The sequence below is a fragment of the Canis lupus genome, chromosome 15, assembly GCF_048164855.1.
Source record: "Canis lupus baileyi chromosome 15, mCanLup2.hap1, whole genome shotgun sequence".
NCBI lineage: Eukaryota > Metazoa > Chordata > Mammalia > Carnivora > Canidae > Canis > Canis lupus.
In genome coordinates, this window is record NC_132852.1 from 29,741,972 (window position 1) to 29,764,489 (window position 22,518).

The 22,518-nt window shown below is 38.5% G+C and overlaps 1 protein-coding gene and 1 long non-coding RNA gene across 8 annotated transcripts in view; both read left to right on the forward strand.

Annotated features, from left to right (window-relative positions):
- The window catches only part of NRG1 (neuregulin 1), a 1,074,255-nt gene that overhangs the window by 745,665 nt on the left and 306,072 nt on the right, over positions 1-22,518 (forward strand). The window lies entirely within an intron of this gene.
- LOC140604807 (uncharacterized) lies at positions 6,552-9,506 on the forward strand. The gene is made up of 3 exons (XR_012007629.1): positions 6,552-8,519; positions 8,847-8,924; positions 9,312-9,506. It is a non-coding gene; the product is annotated as an uncharacterized lncRNA (long non-coding RNA).

The window sequence follows — 22,518 nt, forward strand, 5'->3', positions numbered from 1 at the left end:
CAAGGACAGTTCACACAGTCTGTCAGTGGCATCAGAGAACCCCAGGGGCCTGATTCTGCTAAGTCTTGCCTCAGGAAGGTGATCTTCTTATAAGGGTCAGAGCCTACAGTCCATGTCACTGTTCATGCTGTGTTTAGGTCCATCTAACAGGGTACATGCAGAGAACATTCAGCACCAAACACTCATCAGACAGAGGCAACGACGATCTGGCTCCCTGTCAGTGGGTCGTGTTCTCTTGTGTTTAATGGAAGTTGTCAGTCCATTTTCCCTGGGAGAAAGAGGTTGCTTGAGGTTACTATTCTCTTATTTTATTTTGATGTCTTAAGAGAAGGAAAAAGTCCAAAAACTTCCTTTTTCATATTTCTGCTTGAAGATCCAGTACAATTTCTGCTACTGGCCTTTCTCTGGTGGCTTGCCTAGATTTGCTGAGAAGGACTTTTGGATGTCTCCAGCCATGGCCTCAAAGTCACAAAGCTCCCTAGGTGTGCCTTCCATCCTTTAATTTCTGCCTCCAATTCTGATTGATAAGTGACCATACTATATTGGTCTCTCCTTTTTCTGACCCCTACCTAAAAATGGGATTACTGGGATGTAGGAGTTTGTCAGGTTTTAACCCACATAAGGGCTTTCTTAAAATATTTTATTTATTTATTAATGAGATGCACAAAGAGAGAGGCAGAGACATAGGCAGAGGGAGAAGCAGGCTCCCCCAATGTGAGACTCCATCCCAGGACCCTAGGATCACGACCTGAGCTGAAGGCAGATGCTCAACCACTGAGCCACCCTGATGCCTCTTTTTTTAATATATTCTATACAGTGCACCAGTTTTTCCCAAACCACATCAGACCTCTCTAAATCCTTTACTGTGGACCCCAAAATCGAAGGAGAAGAAAGGAATCAAAATGACTATTTTTAAGGAGTAAGATAGAAAGGACCAGTGGCTCAGAAATTGACCCCCTGGTCAGTGGATCAACAAATGGAAAACATCGACCATAGAACAGTGGCCAAAGGCAGAAAAATAAAGATTTTTACTTGTCCACTTCTGTCATAGCATTTGCAGGTTCTGGCCAAAGTCTTACCCATCTCTCAGCCTGGAGCTTCTATCTTTAAACTGGAAGGTAATTGCCGGCAGCTAGAGCTCACAGGCATACCGCATGATGAGTGAGGTCATGTTAATAAAGCCCTCGGAAAGAAAAGCAATGTGAAGCAGCAGGGCTATTACCGTTCCAAGATTATTTTATAAAAGCGAAACTTAAGTTCAGTGTGATGATTAACAAGCTATTAGAGCCTAGTTATTGATTCCTCTATCTTTAGAGTAGCTAATGCAGTACAGGCCACAGACCCGAAGCTTTCCTTCTTCCTGTATGCCTGTGCTTTGTGATGGCGCTTTCCTTGGGAAAATGCAAATCACTGAACATACGCAGCGGGACATCTTTATCACGTAGGTACTAGAAGAGAGAAAAAACACCTAAGTTGGTTGTGTGTTGTCTTAATTTTTGCTGGTAACAAAGATTAATGCAGAGACATGGAAAATGACATCATGAAGAGGAGATGGAGAAAAGTGAAGCGTTAATGCAAACTTCCTTACTCAGAAGCAGCTTGTTGTTTGCATCCTATGTGCATTCTATGCATACACGGTAAATATGCTGTTTTATAGCTTGTTCCTTGCTCCTTTCCTATCCTATCCTCACAAATAGCCACATCACTGATGGTTCCTCCTGTTGATTAATACAAATACCAGTATTGTGCTTATCGGCCATGGATGGTAAATGCTGTTGGTGAAGCCATGTAACACTTCTCCTGTTGATGGACACTGAGGGCGTTAACAAGTGTTTGCTTTCATAAACAGTACTCTGATGAATGTCATGCTTGCATCTTTGAGATTTGGGCCAATTTTCTCTCTGTGATAAATCCCTGGAAGTGGAATGGTTGAATCAGAAGATGTGGAGATTTTGTATCTTGAAACATGGTGCCCATCTACCCACCAGAAGGGTCATACCAGATTCCTTTCTGCCTACACTGTAACAGCATGCCTGCTCCTCCCCAGCCTTGCCCACACTGGGTATTGTCAGTGTTTTTGATCTTCACCAAACTGATAGGGGAATGGAATGTCTAACGATTTTTCCATTACATTCTAGGCATGCCTATCAGACCATAACTGAATGCAGTTGTTGCGTGTCAGGGGACCTGGTTTAACTCATAGCACACTGTTTGAATCTGCGTAATAACCAACTATGATATGATGAGACTTTCCATAGTTTTCAAAAAGAAGCCAAACATTTACGTGGTTTAAATTAACTCTCTCGTTTACACTCCCAGTGTGCTAGGTTGTCTGGGAAGCCCTTTGGAGGTGCCCCCAGTGACCCAGTACAAGTTGTGAGCTGCCTATCCATGAAAGAAAGACCATGCTCAAAAGGAACAAACTCTATAACTGAAGATTGTTGATGGCGTGGTCTGTGGCATTTGAGTCACTAGGATGTATTGATCCCCTTGTCTTCAGCAGTAATATTTTTACAGTTTTAATTTCGATGTGTTTTAAAGGTTATTGTCTCCAGGACAGGTCGTTGAAGAGACCTCACACTTCATCAGAAGCAATTTCATCTTTATGACACAGCCACACACTAGGCAACATATCTCTCCTTGTGCTGATGGATTATGCCAAGATTTATAAGGCTTGGTCTACATGAGAGCAAACACATGTTTGGGCAAAGATTCAAAGAAGTCAGAGGTATAGGGTCAGCATTATCCTGATACAAAAGTCAGGACTTACCCCTCCTCTGCCTGCAACACACACAAACGCACATGTACATACTGGCAATTTTTCATCTTTCTTTTTTAAAATATCATTTTCAGATATTTGCTTTAGATTCAGTTTTCCATGAAGACACCCATGATGGGTTTGTTGTGAGTTTTACTCTTCCAGAAAGCTCATTTATCTATAGTTTTTTAACTGATAGTCAACTAATTGGTCTTGAACCCTACCATAACACACTTTCCTCACATTCCTTTCAGGTAGTATAATAATGAGGAAAGTGAAAATCATCATGAGCCAATATTTGGAGACCTGATATTTGGAATTCTAGAAGTTTATATCTTCTGCCCAGTTCCTATGCCCTCTTTTTAGATAACCATGAAACACCAAACCTAGTATAGACAGCTGACTTGGTTAGCTGGATCTGGGCAATACATCCATATGCCCTCGTCTCTGTTTCTCAAATTCTTTTCTGTGACTAAGAGTGAGCACTGTCTTCTCTAGGCTATTCCTTAAGCTTCTGTGTCTTTTGTTTTCCTCATATTTCCCCATTTGTGACATATACAATACATTACACTAACTTTATAATGAAGGACCAGTGTGACTAGGACACACTGAAAAGCACTTGCCCTGGGCCTCTAGAGTCTAGAACCCCCAGGCCAGCCAGAAGGTGCTGGATCATTACTAGCATTTAGCAGGTGCCACACCCAGCCTTGAACTCAGTATACTTCTCAAAGTATCCTCATATTGAATGTTAATTAAAGGCACTCTTTTTCAGATTCAATTAAATCAAAAGCACTGATCTTCAATATATCGGTGAAGAATCAGGAAAATCTGATAAACAAAGATTAAGATGAGGTCTTTTACCTCCCCTTTTCACTTTGGTGCAAAGAGCATGTTAGAATGAGTCAGGAGACTTGGTTGAAGTCCCAGATCTGTCTCTTACTAGTGTTAGAATTTTAAGTGATTCAATATATTTGGGCATTGGTTTCCTCATCTGTAGGATGCAGTGAAGGTAAGCGAGGTAATATATGATTATTCCTGGCATTATATTGCAGATGCTCGTTAAAAGATGAGTATCATCTGATGGAATTTTGTGTTAGGAATCCCATCAGATAAATTGCCCAAAATATATAGGAAAGCCATCGGACTCTTTACAGAGGGGTATTTACAAGTGATTTTGAATCAAAGAAATATATTTTTTCCTAAATTGTCCCATAATTTAATTGAACTCAGGAGAAAATATAGTTACACCTTGGTACAGTTTTTATAGATTTAGATTAGACTCTTATTACTTACTAAGGTCTTCTGAAGTTTCAGTAGTGACTTGTCTTTTTTTGGACAATGAATCAGAATTGGATATTAAAAGCTTGTTTATGAGATGCCTGGGTGGCTCAGTGGTTGAGCATCTGCCTTTGGCTCAGGTTGGAATCCTGGGGTGCTGGGATCAAGTCTGTAATCGGGCTCCCTGTGGGGAGCCTGCTTCTCCCTCTGCCTATGTCTCTGCCCCTCTCTCTGTTTCTCTCATAAGTAAATAAATAAAATAATAAATAAATAAATGCTTGTTTGTAAATTTCCCCCCAAAAAAGTAGCTATCATTATAATTGAAGCCCTCTATGGCTTTATGTTTCTATGATTTACTGTATATCAGGAGCATTTCTGTAACTCACGTTGGCTAGACAGGTACTGCTGAGTGTGAAAGACATTAAATGGGGTTATACTATCTGAACTGAGAGAAGAGTAAAAGAAAATATCTAAATGCATCTTTTTTGGAGTGGTATTTGTATCAGTTGCCAATATTCATTGGGCAAGAAGAGGTTGGAATGTCAGTTTTCTAAATAACTATGATGGGGTCCTGCTTAGAGAATAGTAGTTCTATCTTCATATTGATTTTTTCTCCAGTTTTATTGAGATGCAAATGACTGTATACATTTAAGGTGTATAGCACAATGTCTTGACCTATATAATTGCAAAATGATTAACACAGTAAATTTAATTAACATCCATCATCTCATGTAGACACAAGAAAAAAAATAAATTTTTTTCCCTTGTGAAGAGAGCTTTTAGGCTCTACCCTCTTAGCAACTTTCAAAGATACCATGTTGCCTAATTTTTTATGTTTCCTAAATAAGTCTGTGGGGAAATGTGAAGGCCATCAGTGAGTGTGATGTCACCAGGATAAGAATCTTATTTACAAATTATAAATATGGCTATGGGTGTCTGTTTGTTTTAGACCAGAAATCAACAAACTACAGGCCACTGACCAAAACCATCCCCCTCAATCTGTTTTTTGTAAATAAAGTTTTATTGGAATACATTCAGTTATTACATCTCTGACTGCTTCCATGCTACATTGGCAGAGTTGTTTAATTGTGGCAGACACACAGAGACCATATTGCCCACAAAGCTGTAAATATGTACTATCTGACTTTTTACAGAAAGATTTTGTCAATCCTTAGCTTAGATAATAGTAGCATTGTTTCCAATTGAAGAGGTAGTGGCTGGTACCAGCATGTAAAGTTTAAACCACTTAAGAGCACATAACAGAGAGGCTGAAGGCTTAAGGAAATATGTATGTGAAACTATTTATTTGGAATAAGGGGGAGAATGAGCCTGATACCATTATTCTTGTGTGGATGCATACACAGAAGGATTGGGAGCTAGAAGATGGAATTGAAGTCCCTTTCATAAGAAACAGTTTCTCTGGCCAGGTTACCATGGGCAAAGCCTAAGGAAAATCATCCCACCATGACTTTAAGGAAACAGGATTATGACTCTATATAATGGCTATGGAGAAACATAAAATAAAGGTATTTTCTGCAAAGTGTTATGGTAGGTGAGAAAAATTTAATAAGTAAGAGCAATAAGAATTTATTCCGTATTGAGAGGATCTGTTTTGCAGCCCAAACCGAATGGACCGTGAAGCAAGAAATACAAGGTCAATTTAGGTGACTTCATTTAGGGAGAAAATAACAACTCAACGGATAGCCAGAGCAGAAGTAGGAGAGAATGTTCACCAGACGCCATAGGTTGCCATGAACACGGATGTCTCATGTGTTGTATCGATGATGGATGTGTGCGTGAGTATGTGCACACTGTTAAAGGGAAAAAAAGAAAAAGACCTAAATCCATTTTTATCAGAACTAGAGGGAAAAAAAATAGTCCAGATGTTTGAAACTTTCCTGACGTAAAATATTGCGTAATTCATAAACAATTCTTTGTGCTTTAGCTCATAGTATGTCCAGAATATAGGACTCACCAGCTATCCTCATGCACGAAACAATTGCTCTTTGGTGTGTTTGTTTGTTAAGTGGTAAACATTACCGTAGAGGATGTTTAAGTTTGTGAAAAGGATGAATTGGTGAATATGGACATGGAAAATGTGGTCACAGGGCCCTTCTCGCTCTGATCACCATCCCACCCTCAACCCCATACTCCACACGTGCACACTCTTGATCCACCCTGTGACACTGGCCATGCTGTCTCGGCGACGCACAAAGCCCATGCCCGGGATAAGCTTCTCTTTCAAGCACCTATCGGGCTTGTCAGCATGTGCTTGGAAGAGATAGCGACATCGCTCTGCCCTGACATAACCATCATGTCAGCACAGCAGAAGCAAGTGGAAGATTCTACTTTCCCGATAAAGATCAGTTGCTGTTTCCTGTCTTGAAGACGAAAGTTGAGCAAATGCAGAGGTCATCTGTGTTTATATTAACAATGCAGGAGTTATACTACATTTTCGCAACAACATCAGATCATTATTTATCCACTTGTCCTTTTTTTTTTCATCGTTCCTTTGAACTGCCTACATTTGCTTATCATGATATTTCTAAGTCTGTAAACAGCCCAAGTGTGGCTGTTCTATTTCTCTAAATAGAGTCTTAGGTCATTTTATTATCCAACATTATAAGTCATCAGAATGCACCCATCTGTTGTCCTTCCACATCTGGTGTAACTTTAACTCTTTAAGCCTGAAGAAAAACTAGAAAAACAATTGTGAGGTGAGTTTGTTACTTTTGCCTATCACACCACTTTCCGATATATCGTTTTCCTTGAAAAACCACAAGGAAATAATTAAATATATCTATTTCTTTGGAAATGGCCTTAAATATGATGGCTTTTCCCCCTCTGCCTACTGATCTTTCTGGTTTTCTGTTGCCCTGATTATTTTCCCTGGGATCATAGCCACTCAAAGCTTTTTCTTACAAACTCAAGAAAATCTTTACAGATGTAAAGTCATAGAGCCTCTAAAACTGCCTTCCCAGTGGCCTAGGGGAAGTGCCACTCCATAGCAGTGGAGCTGTATGGGAGGCAAAAAGCCAAAGCCTGCTTAGCACCAACAACCTTGTCTTGCCATTCTTTTAGATTTCATTACATACGTGACTAGATTTTCTTGTGTGTGCATTTTGGGGTTAATGGGTAACAGCCTATCGGTAGACCTGTGTTCCAATCATTTGACTACCTTCAATTTGATAGCTCCTTCAGCAATAAAGAAAAAACGAGCACTTCAGCTTCAAATCACATGATGAGGCAAATCACAATTTATCAACCAATTATAAGATAGTTCTAATGTGTGAGTTCAGATATGCTCTCTTTCAGTTATCTGTTGCGGGAAGATGCTCACCATCAGGAAATTGACAAATGTTTAATTACTTATGTCGAGTAGCTTATAAATATAATATGAACAGAGACATTTCAACCACGGAATTGTTTTCTTCCAAGTTGTTAACCATTTCAGCTGGAATAGGCTAGATTGTTCTGTGGTAACAAACTACTCCAAAGTCTTGGCAGTTTACAACAACCAAGATTTATTTTTCAACTACACTACATGCTCAGTGAGTATTAGCAAATGGTTCTGTTCCATGTCATTACCTACTTATAGGGGACCCACAGCGATGGTGGAGTCTCTCTTAATATTGGTGTCCATTATGACACAGGCAAAGACAGAAGTAGACCTCGGTCATAGAACAAGCTATGACTTAAGCTTCTGTCTGGATATCATACAAGTCACTTCCATTCCCATGTCCATTTCAGCAGCAGAACAACTCAATCCAAATCTGACTTCAGTGCCTTGGAGAAAATATAATTCCACCCCTAGGGAGGGAAGCAGGTATGGATGAGTGGTAATGAAATCCACCTCTCCATCAAACCCAGGTGTCATTGCTTTATTTGAGTGAGGTTTTTTCTTCATCTTCTTCTTACAGATCCCTTTTAAAACCAGCCTGGAAACAGTGTTTGTAGAAATCAGCTTCACTACTTCTAAAGCAGGGGTTCCCATTGTTGGCATGTTGTGGTCTGACCTTATTAATGGAGTTCAACCTTAATAGCAGGTTGGCTTAATAGGCTTAAATGATGACCCATTCTAGGACTATTATCACCCATAAAGCTAAGGATTTTCCTGCTTAAGGGTTTCACACTTGTGTGAGAAAAGAGTGTGAGAAAAGAGTACACCCTTCACCAAAAGGACCAGAGCTCCCTCCTGTTCTGTCAGCTGCTGGTTTCCTCCAGCAAGATATTAAAACTAGGTACGAGGAGCTGAGGTGTCATTACTCAGCAAGTCTGCAGAATCTGTGCTTGTGACAGCACCCTGGTAATTCCTGATAATTTCATCCCTCCCTGATGGAGACCCAGCTTTTATTTCAGCAACAGTAATGGGTTGTTCTGGACCCCTGACCTCACCTGAAGATGTCTTTATGTTGGATCTGCCTTATATTTGGGGCAGTTGGTTCAAGACTTAGAGAAATTTCTACAGACACTCTCATTCCAGGTAAGTTTTTTGTTTTTGTTTTGTTCTTGGGATAGGACTTAGTCGTATTTTGTCCTCTATTGGAAAGCATAGATTAGTATTATATACGGAAGCTGATTTGTTCCTTCCGATGTGTTAAGGTTTTTGTAAATAAGCATTGGCTGCATCAACATCAGGGTATATGCAGATCAGCATAGTAATGCTGGACCTTAGTGATCTGAGGGTGGAATGAAACGTGGTATTTTTATTTTTCGAGAGAAAGTAACAAGCTGTATGTTTTATAGTATGAATAGGATTAGGGATATATAAGGATATTTATCTAGAGTTTCTCTTTTGTTTGTTTTGTAGAATGATGGGACCCAACCAGGGGGATTGGCCAGAAGCAACAATGGCTTCAGGCTTGACGAAGTGGACTAAAATGTAAAGGTAAGTGTTTGAGACTCTCATTTCCTAGGACCATATCTCCACCTTGTCGTACGGAGTCACGGCCTCCTTTTACCACTTTGGCCCAAATACTGTGAAGCCTTCTGCCCACTGGCAGTGCTTCCCCTGCCATATGCTGATGACTAACACCAGTAAAATACCTACGTACTTTGGCAGTAACATATGCAGATACGTATGTTTCTAATTACAGGGATATTGTTAGAACACGATTTGGTTTCAAGGTACACAGTTAATAATCCAGGCGGAAATAATGCTTTGTTTTGTAACAGAAGAAAATAAGAACTTCATTTTAATCATTTTTTCCCTTTCTCTCTCTTTTTGTTTCTTTGATACACATACATGGGCAATATCATAAACTGGCAATACAAGAAGTTCTTGCAAACAGTGTGGCTATCCCTTCTCAGACCCCGGACATACATCTGTTACCTGCTTAACCATCCATCTACTCCTTTGCTACAGCTGCATATCCAGGATTCTGTGTCCTATCATTGTTCTTTATGGATACCGTGTACACTTTTAAAGAATAAGTGTAAATTCATTAAAGTTATCATTTTAAAATATGTATCTATATAGTGTATGTGCATAATTTTTGCTTTTCCTAATCTTTTTCTTGCAGGCCTAAATGGTTAAATCAGAGAGTGACACGTGTGTATAGAAACTGAATGCACTATAGGTTCAAATGGGCAAAGCAGTCGTAGAGTGAAGTCACATAGTCCCGTTGACTACACTATTGTAATTTGCATTTTCAAATCATTGTGTCTCAGCCTTAGGACAGTGCTACTATTATTGTTGGTGGATTTTGCAACCTAATCTTGATTCATTCAGTGAACCACAAAAAATCACCTGAGGCCAGATTCTCAGTCCACAGGAATTCCCTTTCAAGTGATGAGAGCCTTACCTTCTTCAAGAACCCCTTAAGAATTCACAATTTCTGGAATATAGAATTATTTCTGTTACATCCCCTTTGCTTCATCATGTCCAAGGAAGTAGAGAAATCTACTCACACGTCGATGAGTAAGCAGTGAATGGGTGAATGATACGTTCTGCTCTCTTCTAGAGCAAACCTGGCAAACTGTTTTCGAACACATGTACGGAGCTTGGGCAAGTGGTGTGAGCTCTGATGCACTGAGTGGGATGAGAAATGGATGTATGGAGTGTCTGCTGTGGGAGCCTTCCCCCTTAAACTCAGGACTCAACTGTCTCCCTAGAACCCAAGTCCTTTTTTTTTCCAGCATCTGACAACTTGCATATGTTCGTCGCTGAAAATAGGGCCTGTGGCTTTTCATTTCGTGTAAATGATGAGTAAATGGCAAAGCAGCTACAGAGGCATTAACTAAAAGTGGCATTCTCCTTATTCAGTGCACCATGTGCTCTTGTAGACATGCACCATCTGATCGTTTCTTGTGTTACGCTGCAACTTTTTTGGGGCACATGAGAAGCACTTTTTCTCAAGGTTTGTTCATTTAAACATCAGTCAACATTCATTTATTGAGCCTAACTTTACAGTAGGCATCAGGGATATAAAAATGAGTAAGGCATGGTCCCTGACCTCCAGGAGCTCACGGTTTAGAGATGCCTCCATGATAAAAATAACTAGCATTCATTGAGCATCAACTGCATCTTCTCGACTCTATTACCTGACTTAATTTTCTCATGACCTTACACAGTGAATATTGTGTAACACACATGTAATGGATGTGGGTTTCAAAGAAATCAAATAACTTGCCCATGGTCACAGAACAACTTAACAGTCATAATAGAGTTGTCATGTAAGGCTAGATCTTTCCGATTCTAGAGCCTATGCTCTCATTGCTTCTATTCTGTCTCCAGCTAACTGTGTGATACAAAAAGTCACTTAGGAAACACAACTGCACAATGATTATGAGAGGTGGTACGTGCTCTAATTAGCAAATAGACATCTGAGCCCTGGGGTAAAGCTCTGGTCTTTCACTAGGGTTCTGTCCTACTCCACTCTTGCCAACAAACAAGAATCCACATGTCCTGGACAGACATTTATTCTTAGGATTCCCAGGAACACTCACCCCCCAGATCACCTTCCACTCAATACTTTTTATATCCTTTTACATCGCTGGTGACTTATTGGTGACTTACCACAACTGTCATACGCCTTACAAGTATTCAAGAGACAAGAACTCATTGGACAGTTAATATTCTCAGAGTTCCTCAGAAATACTGTTCCCAAGGTCAGAGTCTGCCTTGGAAAGGATATTACCATAATACCCCAGTCAATGCTTATTTTGTTTATTCTTAGCCTGTCTACAAATATCTTAGATTGTTTATATTCCATCATTTCTTTTATTAAAAAAAAAAAAGAAACTTGACAAGGTGACTTCTTATCCAAATTTGCTCTGATTATCCCCATAACCCTAAATGTCTGGACTTTGTCAGATAAGGTTTACCTTATAGGATTGTAACAGGCTAAGATAAGAAATGGCACAATTAAGTAGAATGTGTTACTTCAAATGATAGATGTTACTTTTTATTGGCTTAGTATGTTGCCCTTCCCAGGAACATTTGTGTTTTAAAAGAAGCTAAGTAGCCAAATCCAGATTAAAGTAGTGAATTTATAATTGTGAAATTGTCCTCAAAGGGAATATATTTTGGCTGGATGTGTGTGGGGATGGTGGGTTCCTTGAGATACACCTGTTCCCTGAGATACACTCTCACCATTGAGGAGCTCTGGGCCTATCTTTACTAGAAGATAGTGGTAGAAAATTTGAGGATGAAAGGGCAGAAATAACAATAAATAATATTAATTGAGAGCTAATTATGCACTAAAGAGGTTCTAAGATCACTGTAAATCATTAACTCTCTAATCCTCTAAATAACCCTATTAGGTAGGTGCCATTCTCCTCATTTTACAAATAAGGAAACAGAGCCTAAGAGAGATTATATACTTTGCTCAAGATTATATAGTCAAGGGGCACTTGGGTGGCTCAGTCTGTTAAACATCTGACTCTCGATCTCAGCTCAGGTATTGATCTCAGGGTTGTGATTTCAAGCCCCAAGTTGGGCTCCACACCCAGTGAAGTTAAAAGTTAAAAGGAATTTTTTTTTTTTTAATAAAAAGAAGGTTACATAGTCAAAAAGCAGATGAAGGATTTGGATTCAGTTTTTCCTGACATGAGTCTGTGTGTTTTCTACTATATCACACTATCTTTAATACCACAACAAAGTCTGTCCTTCCAGGGCTGGTCCTAGATATTCTTGGCAAATCCCATTAAGGGGGAAGAGGTCCTTTAAGTGGTGGTTAGTTACACAATAATTAAATTTAATATATCAACTTAGGTCAAAAGGAAGTGGTAAGAGTGGAATGACTGTATTTCAGGGGAAATACTTGTTATATTTGTAGTCATGGTCTACAACATTGCCTTTATTCCTGAATGGATGCCAGGAAGTGAGGCCATAGAGGACATCTGAGCATACGATATGTGCTGTCTGCACTCAGAACATATCAACTTGGACAGCCATATGCTGGGGAGTGAAGACATACCAGGACCTTGTTTTCTGTCATCTTTATTTGAGGACCAGGCAGCGTGGCATCAAATGGAAGGAACAAGTGAAGAGACATCAGGAAGATGTCAGAATGAAAGAGAAATGCAAGTCTCTAAAGGAAGTTCCAACTCACTCTTCACCCTCCTTCAATTAGGAAATAGGTGATAAGGGCCCGAAAGGGTAGGAGAGATATTCTAGATTTAGGCAATTCTTACCACGCTCATGGTGGAAAAATGAGATATGTCCAGTAGCAGAGCTGTGGAAACTATTAGAAACTGAGCTAATTGTAGACTTCTCAGTGTGCCTCAGGAAATGGGAAGGTATTTGTCCCTTTGGGGCTTATATTTTTTCCAATTTTCCTTGTTCAGGAAAGAATTCATTCTTTGAGCAATGTAACCTCCTGCTATGATTTCACAACTCCACAAAAGAGAATAATTATAGATTAATAATGAACCAAAATAGAAAATGTTAAATGTGTGTAGCAGATAAGAGGAAAATGTTCTGTCTTGTAAACTGTATTGTTTCGATTCCTGGCAACAAAAAGGAACAATTCTCACCTCTGCAATTCTAAATAGATGTTAGAATTCACTTCTCTTTCCAATGGTGCAAATTTTCAGTCTCAGTGGGAGGACGATGAAGTGCCCTAAGCTTGGTCAAGAGTGAGAAAAATTTCTTACAGCACAGATGCCTTTCCTTCCTTGGGCTGAGAGATTTGTGGCCTTTCATACACAATAGCTGGGCACAGTTTTCAGAAGTTTTCTCATTAGTAAAACAAAGTTTAATTTATTAAGAACTTTCTTTGATTCAGGCACTGAGCTAGATGTTTTCCACATTTTTATGCATTAAAAAAACTGCCCTTGAGGAGCCACCCTGTGTCAGGCACTACACTGGGGTGCTAAAACCTCTGCTATCTCTCAATTCTAACAAAGATTCTGAAAAGTAGGTGGTATGGTGCTTACCCATTTTACAAATATGAGATTTAGAGAAGTTAAGTAAAATGCACAAAGTCATGGAATTAAAATGTGACAGGCAGAAATCAAAATGTTTGGAGTCCCCTAACTTCTGCAACTCTATGCCCCCAGAAGGCCAGATTAGGACCCATTCCTGGGATCCAAAGTCCTTGACTTGTTACTTATTCGGTTTCTTCTTTACCATTGAAACTTAGCCCAGAGTGTCAGTTCCTGATACCCTGTGCCTTCCAAAGTGATATGGACTTAACCTGACAAAATAACCATAAAGGTATAAGGCTAGAGGGTATTGCCAATAAGCACCAACCCTTCTTAGGGGAATCTTAGCAGTGATCTTCTGGAGACACCATGCCTATATTTTTGCCTGATAGTTTAAAATTGGCATGGATGAAGAAAGATGACAGATAGGCAAGGTGGGAGGCAGGTATTTCAGTAACAGCCTCTTGAATCAGACCCTTTCTAGATTCACTCAAGGCCTGGTTCTGGGAGCTGTCATCATGGCCATCCCAGAGTCTCATTGGTTGGGTGGTCAAAGGTACCCATTCATCGCAACAGTGATCCATGGGGATTTCTTCCCAACAACCAGTGAAACTTGTATTTAAAAGCAAACTTTAGGGGTGCCTGGGTGGCTCAGTGGTTGAGCATCTGCCTTTGGCTCCCTAGGATCAAGTCCCACATTGGACTCCCCATGGGGAGCCTGCTTCTCCCTCTCCCTATGTCTCTGCCTCTCTATTTCTCATAAATAAATCAAATGTTTAAAAAGAAAAAGTAAAATAAAAGCAACCTTTAGCCAAACTGAAGGAAAATAAAAATTTACAAGTACAGCATTAGCTCAAGCCGATGAGTTGATGGTTTTGTATGGAGTCACTGTTGGGTAAGCCCCAGTTTAATGGCCAAAGCAATTCTGTTACCTGACAGAGTCAGAGAGCATTTTGCCTAATCCAGACACTTCATATAGGTCTCTCCTGCTGTTATATGGTGAGCTATTATATTTGTAATCATGCTGTCCACTTGGTTGTTAGTTCTATAAATGTGTCTAGTTAATAGTCTATATTTTACATTTAGCCGTGCAGATTAAAAGGTCTTTCCTCAGCAAAAACACTATCAGGCAATATTTTTTTGAAGAAAAATATAAGATACTATCAAATGACTTAAAAGTTCTAAAGAATTAGAAGTCAATAGAACATATGAGTATTTCTTTTTTAACGATTCTTGTTGCCTTTGGGGCCATTTCAGTACATCCTAATATAATAATAAATACCCAGCTGTTATTTATTTTCATAGATTCATACCACTACTTCTAAAGCAAAATATTTTTTATTAGTAAAATCTTTTTATTAACCAAAATGAGAATTGCTTTTTATAATGTTTATTTATCTATCATTTCCCATCCTTTGAATTCTGGAATAAGTCCTGGCTTTCTCCATACTATCGCTAAGTGTGTGTACTTTTCATTTTATTCTTCAATCGTTATTTCTGAAGTTTTCAACAAATAATTTGTTCTGAAAAAAAAATTGGAAGCTTAAGTTGGCTTTATAGTTATCAAGTGACTTTTGGTTTTGTTCAAATGATGATTTATAAAGGAATTTCTAGATTAAGATTTATCCTTTCCTACTTCATCTTACATTGCTAAAGTCAGGATCAGTTTGATCACTAAGATGATCATCTGTCTTGGGTGGAGTGGTACCAAGGTCTTTTTTTTTATGTAAAGCCATTGTCGATTAGGCTGCCATCATTTAATTAAGAAGGTATACATAATGGAACTGTATGAATGATCATAGATCATTAAATAAGTATAACATATTTCTTTTCTCGGGATGCCCGGGTGGCTCAGCAGTTGAGCTACTGCCTTCACCTCAGGGTGTGATCCCGGGTCTAGGGATCGAGTCCCACATTGGGCTCCCTGTGAAGAGTCTGCTTCTCCCTCTGTCTGTGTCTCTGCCTCTCTCTTTGTGTCTCTCATGAATAAATAAATAAAATGAAAAATATATATATATATATATATATTTCTTTTCTCTGGTTGGAGATTTCAGTGACATAATCATGGCTATAGTGTTTAGGAGTACAGGAAAACATTGTATAGGAGTGTCAATGGTACAATGCCCTGGGCCTCATGACCAAATATTGCAACCATGTGCGTGCACATGCATACACCTAAAAATGTTTTCTGATGTCTTATGTCATACTCAGCATCAACATCTCCATCACAACTCTGTCCTAATGTTTCATAGCCAGGCAGGTAGCAAAAACGCTTGGAACTGTGTTCATGGGTATGCTCCTCCTCAGCCAAAGAATGTGGGGAGATAAATGGGAGAGATTTTTGGTCCATTTTTTAACTGTATCAGGCATCTCCTACTCCTTCAGTGTACTCAAACTTGGAATTTATCCAAATTGAGGCTACAGGTCTTTTCTGGAACTCCCCCTGGATTGTTTTGGTTTGTTTGCCTTTAACCTGGCTAATACCTATTCATCGTTCATGACCCAACTCATCTTGGGACAGCCCTCCATTTCCCCAGCCCACCCCAACTCTTCATCTGAACTCAGCATCACTCCTGTGTGCTCCATGCTCCATTGAATGATTTGTTTTGTCACTGGACTTATTACTTTGTATTGTAAAAATCTATTATTAGGAAAGCATCCCTCCTTCCTTTAAACATGAAATTCCTTGACAGGAAGGACTAGGTCCTATTTATCTTTCTCTTCCCCATGCCTGGCACAGTGCCTGGCTGTATAGTAAATTCTGAAGAAATCTTTGTTGAATGGCCAAATAAACTTTTGAGAACCCTACACAAGTATATTTATATGCACCAGAACTCTTCCTTCATTTATTCTGGTTGGTTTTCACGAAGACAGATACTAGGGAGAGAAGAAGGAAGATAATTAGCTTGTAAAATATCCTACTATGGCATTGTGAACATGAAGTTTTGGTTTGGGAGTTCCTATCAATGAAGATTATTTTTAAAACTAACATTCAAAATTTTCACTCTCCACATCCTCCTTTATAACATCATTACTTCTTCCTATTTTTGTCATAGTTTTGAGTACTATGTTTTCAACAGGAAACATCTGATTAGAATACATTTCTTTAGATATCTTTGTTACACCTCATAAGCTACATTTTCCAAATGTACAGACCCCAGGCTGGAAATACAATAGACACTTTTGAGAGTTAACTCTTATAGATATGTTGTTTGTGCAAACTGTAACCAGATATATTTTTAAATAAGATCTTTCTTAAAAATCCCAGATTAAAGTAAACCTTGTATTTTGAGATACTTTTGCCTTCACATGCAGTTACAATAATACAGACAACTCCGGTGTACCTTTTACCCAGTTTCCCTCAAAGTTAACATCTTGCAAAACTCCTGTATAATAGCACAATCAGGATATTAACATCAGTGCAGTCAAGATACAGAACATTTCTGTTCCTCCAACAGTCCCTCATGTTACCCTTTTAGAGCTGCCTCTGGTTTCTCTTCTTGCTATTCCCACCTTTAATCCTAGCAACCATGAATATTTTGTCGTTTCAAAAATACTTCATAAATGAAATCATAGGATCTGCAGCTTTTGGGTATTGGCTCTTTCTATTCAGTATAATTCTTTAGAGAGGTTTAGAACGATTCTTTAGATATTTATCCAGGTTGTGTGGACATCCATAGTTTGTTCCTTTTTCCTGCTGTATAGTATTTCAGAGGTTGGCTGTTTAATCATCTACCCATTGAAAAACATCTGAGTTGTTTCCAGATTGGAGCTGTTACAAATTTAGTTGCTATAGCATGAATATTTATAAATATTCATGTAGAGGTTTTTGTGTGAACATACATTTCAATTGTCTGGGATAAATGCCCAGGAGTGTAATCTCTGGGTCATATGATAGCTGCATGTTTAGTTTAGGTTTTAGTTTTCTGGTTGTTATTTTTTTTAAGAAACTGCCAGAATCTTTTCTAACACAGGTGTGCCATTTTATACTCCTTTCAGCAGTGTCAGAATGATCCAGTTTGTCTGCATCTTCACCAGAATTTGTGGTGTCACTTCTTTTATTTTTTGTCATTATGGTAGGTGTACTGTGATATCTCATTTTGGATTTAATTTGCATTTCCCTGGTAGCTACTAAGGTTGAACATCTTTTCATGGGCTTTTTGCCATCTGTATATCCTCTTCTGTGAAGTATCTTAGTGCCTTTTGCCTATTTGCTAATTGGTTTGTTTTTCAATACTGTTCTGTTTTGAGAGTTCTTTATATATTCTGAGAGCAGTCCTCCATCAGATATGTGGTTTGCAAATACTTCCCCCCCCCTCCCAGTATGTAACTGATCTCTTCATTCTCTTCATTGGGTCTTTCACAGGGCAAACACCTTTAATTTTCATATGAATAACTTTTTATACCTATTCGGCAACCAGATACCTAGATTCTCCTGATAGAAAAGCTTGTCTGAGATAATGTGAAATCATTTTTACATATTCATAGATCTATCTCCATTAATGTCATGCAAATTTAACTTTCACAATAATAATGAAAACAGAATTCTCCATTGTAAATGTTTTCCTTGCTCAAGCATTTCACTATAAATTCACTTCCAATAACATTTGTTGAGCACATACTCCATGTTGAGTGATAAGGATACAAAATTCATAATTTGTGGCTTATTTGCTTTAGGCACTTAAATTTTATTGGATTACATCTAAATTTTTATTTGGTAATATCCTTCCAGGAAGCAGGATAGTCTTGTTTTCTATTATCTCTACTGCCTTACAATGAAGAAGAGAAACAAGGTCTTAACTTTGCTTTTAACTATGAAACCTGAAAAAATACAATGAAATAACTTGTATGTCCCTCCTCATGATACAATAAGATTATTCTCACAAGAAGACTTTGACTTCTCAAAACCTACTTGGCAAACTATGTTATTTCTTAGGACATGAAAGGTTGCTTTCAAAACATATCAGAACTTGGGACTCCTGGGTGGCTCATTGATTGGGTGTCTGCCTTTGGCTCAGGTCGTGATTCAGGGTCCTGGGATCGAGTCCCACATCAGGTTCCCCGCAGAGTACCTGCTTCTCCCTCTACCTATGTCTCTGCCCCCCTCTCTCTCTGTGTCTCTCAAAATTAATAAATAAAATCTTAATATATCTTAACCCAAAAACATAATCAGAACCTAAAAGTCCTAATAACAAGGAGCACGATACAGAATTGCTTATTAAATTACATTTTAAAGGCTATTTTACTCTGCCATGTTCATAAATATGTGAAAAGTAAATGTACATATGGGTAATAATTAAGATTAACCACTGAAAATAAAAGAAGTAGGATTGTGAATGGTTGTTTCTCGGTTTTCAATTTCACTAATTTCTGGTTACTTTTAAAACAATCATTATTTTTGGTCATTATGATCATTAGCATAGAGGACATTTTTTAAGTTGTGAAGATATAAGTGAATTTGACTTAGCAGATCAGTGAGAATTGATTGATGACTAAGAGTACCATAAGGCAACACGTGTCATCATAGTTGTTTCCATGGTGATGAACTATGATGTCACAAACTCATTAGGTGGTGACTCAATGAACCATTTAGACAAAGGATGAAAAGTAGTAGCTCACCCGGATGTATGCCATCTTTGCTTTAGATGATATTATTAATTAAAAGGAAGGGCTGGGTATTTCTCTCAGTGAGATTATGTAAAGATATTACATGTCTTCAGGCTTGCCTGAACATGGTTATGCTGGTTTTAAATGGAGGTTTTTCAAACACCCAAAAATTCATAAACAGAATTTGACTTGGAATTGGGTATTCATAAGAAAAGGCCTTTTCTTCTCACGTTTTGAAAAGGTTCCTCATTAATCATAGTTAAATTCGGACAAATTTTCATCAGTATAGTCACTCTTTCATTACTAAATGGTCTTGTTTTTCATCTTAAAATATTGGCACTGAGAACATAGAGGGAAAAGGTCTCAGTGTTCACATGCTGAGAGATTAAGAAAATAGTTTAGATTTAAAAGTAGGCACTTTTCCTGATAGTTTTGGTTGGTACATGCTTTAGGCTAGGTTCCTATGACACAACCAGATGCAAACGAATTGGCAGTCACTGCACCCGCTTGCTGTTTGTACCATCTCCGTGGTAGCAAACAGCCAGGCTGCTGGAAGCACATACTTGGCTCTATGAGTCAATTTAGTTTATGTGCCTGGGAATTTGCAAATCTTCCTCTGACTTTTTGATACCAATGTCTTGACAATTCCCCTGATTTCAAGAGTCCTCAAGGATTTCAGACAGCAGCTTTGACTTTAGAGTTTTATGAGAGAACATTCAAGAAGTTGGCCTGGCTTTTCAACCAGAAATTAGTAATCTAATGGTAACAATTGGCACCAAGGCCTAACATAACGGAAAAGACATCAAAGACCTTGATTTAGAGTCTACCTCTAACTCTGTTTATTATGACCTCCAACTCTGACACCTGACTTTCTCATAAGTAGTAGTGAGATACGAAAATCTTAGCTGAATCCGAGAATGGTTGTGAGAATTCAAAATAAAGCATATATAAAGCTCATAGTACAGTGCTTGGTATTAGGTCAGTACTTAATAATTACTTTTCCCTTTCATGACAGATATCAAAATGATCAGTGTTTCACAGGTGAGAATTAATTTCTTTTTCCATCCCCAAGGCTGACAGAAGGCATATTATCCATCATTCCATCTCACTGTCACCCACACATCACATAATTGTTACTTAGCTCAGGGAGAGATGGGGCATTTGCTTCTCCTCACAAAACACTAACCCTCCCTTGTAGGATTCAAAGATTATCTTCCTTCAGCAGGTCTACCTGAGCCTAAACTCCAAAGAATTACGTTCTTTTATGAGCTAGAGGAAGTCAGATCCATTCTCTGTTGCATTGGCCCTCTGGCTCTTTGGCACTTTCCACGTCCTCCTCATTTGGAAAGGGCTCCATCATTTTCCATCTCACAAAGCAACCCTATTGTTGCTTATTTCCACTGCAGGGAAAAGATGAAACATCTCACTCAGAACTGCAGAACAATGGAAGTCCCTTGAAGGAAAGCTCTGAAAGTAATACGCAAGTTGCCTCTGAGATATTCAAAATCCCATTGCTTTACCTTTTTCAAAAATTTTTGGAAAAATTTCAAAATCCTCTTTGACAGTATATCACAAAGCCTGTGATTGGGCCAAAAGGCTTATTTAACTGTGTACCAAAAATAGTGTACATTGACAAAGAAAAATAAATTAGAAATAGATTTGTTGAGGACATGCCATTAAAAACAAGCTCCATTGAATCAATTCTCCTTTCAAAGGACTGCCAAGGTAAACTGAACTAGCCTAATAGAGGCAGGTGGTAGATCCAAACTTGGAAAAAAAGTGAGCCTTTATATCCCATTAAGTATTATAACTATTTGATGGAGAAGTGTTGAAAACACTAAATGTGAGTATCTCAGAAAGTAGGAGAGCATAAGTCTGTCTTTATGCTAAATGGCCAAGGCTTTCCATTTGTCTTTCACTTTCTTATAAATCCATGGCTCCACTTTTACCAGACCATTCACATATCTATCTGTTATCCCAGTTATTCTAGGTACTTCCTCTTTGACCATGGACAAAAGACTAGATGCATAAGCAAAGGAAAAGCGTGATTGAAGAGTACATGGATAGGTATGTGAAAAGATGCAACCAGGTGGACCTGGTGAAGAAATAAACTTTGGGAACTTAAATAAGGAAGGAAGTTGGGGAAAGTAACAGGTAATGCACAGAAAAAACAATGGTGACAGAGGTCTGAGTAAAGAATGTAGGGACAGATATTCCAAAGCTTCTTATTTTATACCACAATTTCTCTGAGCACAAACTCCTGGTAAGGATTCTAGATTGCTTCGTGGGCTGATATACATTCTCCCACAGTAGGTTCTAGCAATTTACATATTATTTACCAAACTTTCCTAGACAGAAATATGTATGATTATTTATTGTTTATATAAACCCTGTCTTGTACTCGCTTGAAAATCATGCTTTTCCAAAATGTCATTCAATATGAAGTGTCTTAAATTTGAAGTGAGGAAAAAAATATATGGCTCTAGAGAATAGTCTAGTGATTTTTGACATTATGGGTTCTCGTGTGGGTTCCTGTCTTAGACTAATATCAATGGCACAGTGCTTTGATACTGTCTGGAGACTAAATGAAACACACAATCCAAATCCCATATGTGAATTACTGTACTTGCAAGAAATTTTGAATAGATGAAACACATTTTAAGTCTTCTTCTTCTTCTTCTTCTCTTTTTTTAACTTTGTAAAAGAGCCAAGGCAGCATCAGCCAAATCATTAAACCAGTTGATTTATTAATGGATTGACATGGCTCAGGCATTTTCCAAAGGGTGAACTCATATTTTGGTAATCACATGTACTTTCATCATATTTTCTGTCTGTACCTCAATGCCATGATGACGAACATCATTCTTTCCTTGGATATCTGACAACTTCATCAAAAATGGAAGAGATGCTACTGACTAGTGCAAATCCAGCAACTGGAAAGAGCATATCCAACAAATAAGCCCACCTTAAAGAAGTCAACTGTGTGCCTCTGGACCTTGTCTACTTCACCCCTAAAGGGGGACGGGGGGGGCTAAGTCATCTTAAAGATTCCTGGTAGCTTTAAATCAAAATCTGTGATTGATTTCTGGAGTAAAGCAAAACAACTTCCTAGCTGCTGCCATTGCAATAGTGGTAATTCAAAGAGAATTGCGGCAGGGAGGGAGGGAGGGAGCCATCACTGGATGTTTCTTGAAAGGCAATTGGATCACCACCTAAGGACCACATAGTAATAGTCAAAAATGAGAGTGGCTCATGGTAGGTACACCATTTATTTATGCACGCTATGAATGAATCTTCCCTAATAATCCTGCTGGTACATTTCTTCATTTCACAAGATTCCTGAACTACCCAACTTGCCTTTTTTTATGACCTTGCTCTGTTTATATCACCTTCTTATTAACATGCATGTTCTGAATGTGAATTCAAGGCCCAAATAGTAGCCAAGATTCAAAATGAACATAATCCAAAAAGATTGGCAACAGTAACACTCCCCAACTGACTCTTCT